We start from the raw sequence: 5,299 nt of genomic DNA on the forward strand, positions 1-5,299 counted from the left end.
GGGGGGGGGGGGGGTAATCCTCCAGATCAACGGCAAAGAGTAAAACTGAAAGAGATGTCCTCACTTCCCATTAAGAAGACACCACATTAGTTTCTTGCTGGTTCTGAGATTAAAACTAAACATAGCAGGGTAGTTGCTTAATAGGCAACCATTCACTCTGGTCTAAAAGAAACATCGTCCAAACAAAATGTCTTGAAAGAGAAGTCAGAGAGGAAAAAAAAGACTTCTTGCACGTCTTTGGTCTTTTCTTGCTCCGGCTTTCAGTGTCTCCATCTTACAGCTTTTCCAGTCTTATCTTCTGTGTTACTTTCACAAGTGAACTGATGATAATTTTCTCCACTAGACTAAGCTGTCACTTCATACATTGACAGACGGCCAGTACTAGAAGAAAAAAGTGATTACGCATAAAATATATATGAGAAACTGTAGAATCAGATTTTAGCACAAGGCTGTTTTCTAGACTCCTCTGACAAACACAATAACAACAAACCAACAAACGGCCCTGTGAAAAACACGTTTTTTAATATTTCTTAGCTTTTGACTGTCCTCCATGACTTTACTAAGGTTTACACATTCAGACAGAAGTTCTGACAACTATAGTTTTCACGCTGCATTAATGACTATATTCCGATGAGGCTAACAGTAAAACTCAAAGATCGGTGACATCTTCAGGAAACACAGTGTTTAATAAACAATTTAAAAAACTGTACTATGAGACCTTTTACACAGGAATGCACAGCTTCTAATTCTTTTGCTAAAGCTGTAGTTAAGGAATGCTGATTAAACGTGTGTTGTAATGTATTTTGAATGAAGTCTTAAACATCATTGAGCTTCAGCTACTTCAGAAAATTAATTAGGATAAAATGAACTGTCAGATCTTTAGCATTTAAATTATATGCTGCAAAAAAAAAGAGATAATATTATTATTTAACAAAACAGGACAAAACTATTCACTAGTTCTTTGATTTGATTTTTAACCTGATGTTTGGTGTGCACGTGTCGTGTTGCTCCCCTGCAATGAACATGGTGCATGAAAAATCATAAAATCATAAACAAATCACCTCTCGTCCCAGTGGGCAGTCTTTTTCCTTCAAGCTCGGGTCCTCTACCAGAGGCCTGGGAGCTTGAGGGTCCTGCGCAGTAGCTTAACTAGGACTTTTCCAAGGACTGCGCTCTTCTGGACAGAGATCTCAGATGTTGTTCCTGGGATCTGCTGTAGCCACTCGCCTAGCTTGGGAGTCACTGCACCGTGCTCTGATTACCACTAGGACCACCGTCACCTTCACCCTCAACATCTTCTCGAGCTCTTCTCTGAGCCCTTGGTATTTCTCCAGCTTCTCGTGTTCCTTCTTTTTGCTGTTGTTGTCATTCGGTATCGCTACATCGATCACTACGGCCGTCTTCTTCTGTTTGTCCACTACCGCTGTGTCTGGTTGGTTAGCCACCACCATTTTGTCTGTCTGTATCTGGAAGTCCCACAGGATCTTAGCTCGGTCATTCGTCTCCCATTTTGACCTCAGGACTTCCAGGCCATATTCTGCACAGATGTTTCTGTACACTATGCTGGCCACCTGGTTCCATGTATGCCCTGGCTGCTAGCACCTAACACCCTTCTGTTATGTGCTGGATTGTCCCAGGGTCATCTTCACACAGCCTGCACCTGGGGTCTTGCCTGGTATAATAGACCCCAGCCTCTATGGATCTTGTACTTAGAGCTTGTTCCTGTGCTGCCATCAGAGTCAGTTCCTCTCGCAGTCAGTGATCCTTCCATCGCACTTGGGACTTGGTACCCAATCTCAGGTGGGGGTGATGATATCTCCCCCCTGACCTGTCATCTTGGCTCCCCCTTGCCGTAGCACTTATGTTGTACCTCGTCAACCTCTAGCCGTGAGAGCAGTTCCTTCTTCTGAACGTTGGGACACTAAGCTGGTAGTTGTTTTGCGACCAATCAGGATGCTGGGTATCAAAGATCCCATAGGTCCCTCCTCCTATTCATGTAACCTCTTCTGCTGGGGTTACTTGTGTAGTAGCATTCCGACAGCGCCCTGTTTTCGTCTCTTGCTGACCGATGCTGTCTTGTTCCAGTAGCCCACTTCTCATCAGGGTGTCCTGGTTCCTCAACACCTGATGCGGATCTTGTTAATCCGGGCGATGAATTAACATTCTTGTTAATCGTTTTCAAAATTCCAGTTATTTCTTTTTTGTTTTGTTTATTAATTACTTTAGTTTTCCATAACTGCAGTGGCACGTTGTTAATTAAAATTTAATTACAACACAAATTAACATTTAAGCACAAAAAGCTGTTTTCAAATATTAGATATTATGACTTACTAGATGTCTTACATTTAGATGTGCAGCCTGCTTTTGTTTTATTTTTGAGCTCCTTTCTCTGTTGACTTTCTGAGCACTATCAGTTGAGAAGGGGAGGATGAGTCCGTGTAACTCTGCTGAAATGGGTGAGAACTGAAAAGTCGAGCTTCTGCAGTCGAGCGAACTGCAATGACCTGTGAGGAAAATCTAAGACCTCTGCAACGAAATCAAGAAGAGCAACTTGAAAGAAGAGTTCAAGCTGAATAGCTAGTAGCAGGAAAGAATGGAAGTGTGGTTTGAAAAGAGGTCTGAAGAGAAAGAAATCGGCCCAGAGTCAGGAGGAAAGAAGGAATTTGTGTTATCGGGGCTTAAGGAGTTCTGTGCCGACTGCTGGCTCAGCTCCCTTCCGTTCTAATTCCCTCTCTGTCTCAATCACTCTTCTTCACCCTTTCCCTTCTAGACATTTAGTCATTTGTAGTTTTCATTGTCAAATCATATTGCTGAGGTAGAGGGGGCCTGTCAGTGCAGCATAGTGGGATAGTTAGAAGTCAACATTAAAGAGGAATGCCTCGGGCAATAAGCTGTAATAGACAGATCAAAATTTTGTCGCTCTACACTTATTCCAAATTGCTGTTGGACATGCTTTTTTCCCGCTTACCTCTTGTCTTTCATTTGCACATCACTTTTTTGGTTTTTTACTGTAGCTAGTAGGCTTTTGTGTTACTCACTGGCTCGTTTTAGTATGACTGCCGGGGTCTTTTTCTCTGTCTGTGGTAATGCAAACCCAAAATATCCATTCGCCCTTGTGAGGAAAGAAAGATAAAAGGATAAAAGAGCCTGACAGCATTTTTTTTTAAAGAGCAGTTGTACAGAAAGTGAATATTGCTGAATAAAAATGAAATTAGTGTTATTAGTATTTCAATGAGGACAGACAAAAACAACACAAAACCCCACATCATTAGCTAAATTAGCACCGGTCCAACAAAAAGTGAAATGACAGACAAAACAGCTTTTATGCAAACAGGATTTATTGATTATTGTGCTAAACAATGCATCCATTTTGCATTCTTTGGTTTAAAATTTTGATGCAGTTTTTCTTATTCATGAAGAAAACTGCATTATACATTCATACTGTAAAGAATATAAATATCCAACAACATTTCTGTTGTGTTTTGTATGCCCATGACATTTTAAGTTCACACACGTTTAAACCAGTGATGTAACCGTGCTCTACTCTGGCATAAGATACCTGTCTGTGTCATAATACGCTATGTGGCAGGCAGGTTAGGACCCAATATGCAGGACTCCGGAGACAATAGGTCAACTCAAAAACAGCTTTAGTTCTGGAACTCATGGAGCAAAAACAGAATGAAAAACTCCAAACCCAATAACTGAAACTAAGAACTCAGAGAGTTCGAAAACTAGACACGGCAAAAACAAAGAACAGCACGGAGACATAATGACCTAAGGAGTACTCTGGAAACTAAAGACTAGTGAAAAGACTAACTCAGACTTTACCAAGAAACTAGAACTGATAACTCAGGTCTGAACCTATAAAAATAGAAGTAGAGAAACAGTCAAATCTTCAGATGCATTTACACAGAAGTAAACTTCTGATAGAGGCCCATTTTGCTAAGTCAGCTCATAAAATTAAGATGCTGCACAATGTAGCTACAGCAACCTTCCTTGATAATGGAATAATCAAAGAATATCACTGAAATAAAGCTTTTCAATGGCCTAAAAACCTTTTTGTTTGGATATTTTTGAACTGAAGTGACTCTTTTTAATGTGGAAACTGCTAGTTTTGCTGCTCTCGCTGCTCTCAGCTTGGCTTCAGTTCTCCTGTTTTACATCAGCTAATAATGGGTATAAACAAACACTGGTTTGTTCTATGCTGAAAGTATGTCAGAACTAATAGACAGGTAATCCTGATTTCTTTAAAGACAATACATGTCAAGACTAAATTAAGTTAATATACATAAAGTCACACAAATTTCACTTAGAGAAAGACAGTGTAGAATTTTCGACTTGGTTGTGGGTTATCTGCACTATTACCAAACCTTTGAGCACTGAAGGGGATTATTTGATTCATTAATAAAACATTGAAATCTGCTCACTGGATGATCTGACTGAAGGAAGAGCAGTAGTAATGAAACTGTTGTAAGAGGAAAAAAGACCCAACTGACTCTTTCAGACACATTTTTATGCAGTTATTCACTTGGTTACAACAAAGTCATGCTTTGACTGATTTTTAAAGATATTACTACCCAAAGCTATTCAGCCCTGCTGTATTATGCTGGAAGTGGTGGTTGGAATGAAAACTCATTTTTACAGAACCAAAGAATGAGGACAAAATACTTCAGCTGGAACTTTTCTTGTTCCACACTGTATAACATATTCAAAAGTGAGGTGCTTCCAGCAGTCTTACTATCCTGTGAAATTGCTATTTGTTGCTAAATTGTACATTTTCCATGCCGAATAGACTGCAGAGTTTCATAAGAAATGAAACATGTCACGCTCCGTGGTTTCTCTTTCCTACTTTTTACAACAAAGCTGTATCCATCGGGGAGCACTGCCATTGTATCCACATCTGTGTGATTTCACTGATGCTGGGCTCAAAGTGGGAATACAGCTGAGTGGAGAGCAGTGAATGTTTGTGTTAACCAGCTCTCAGGCAGAGAACTATCAGGTTTATTCACACAGAGAGGGAATAATCAGAGCAGCATCAGAAGAGCAAATGACTGAGATCATTTCAAAGAGTTGGACAATGTTACCTACATGTAAGTTCATGTTGGAAGGACATGAGGGCATTTGAGAAAGGCAGAGAGAAGCGCAAAGCAGGCTGCATGAAGAGAAACAGAGCGTGCGGACTCAATATATATTCTGCTCCAAACCAACTCTGAAAGGAGGGGACGGTCAGATTAATAGTTTCCAATTCGTTTTCAATCTCCTCTGGACCAACACATGTGGCTCTCTTTGCCACTGGCAT

Source organism: Pundamilia nyererei, unplaced genomic scaffold, assembly GCF_000239375.1.
Source record: "Pundamilia nyererei isolate P.nyererei 1_Seehausen unplaced genomic scaffold, PunNye1.0 scaffold00205, whole genome shotgun sequence".
NCBI lineage: Eukaryota > Metazoa > Chordata > Actinopteri > Cichliformes > Cichlidae > Pundamilia > Pundamilia nyererei.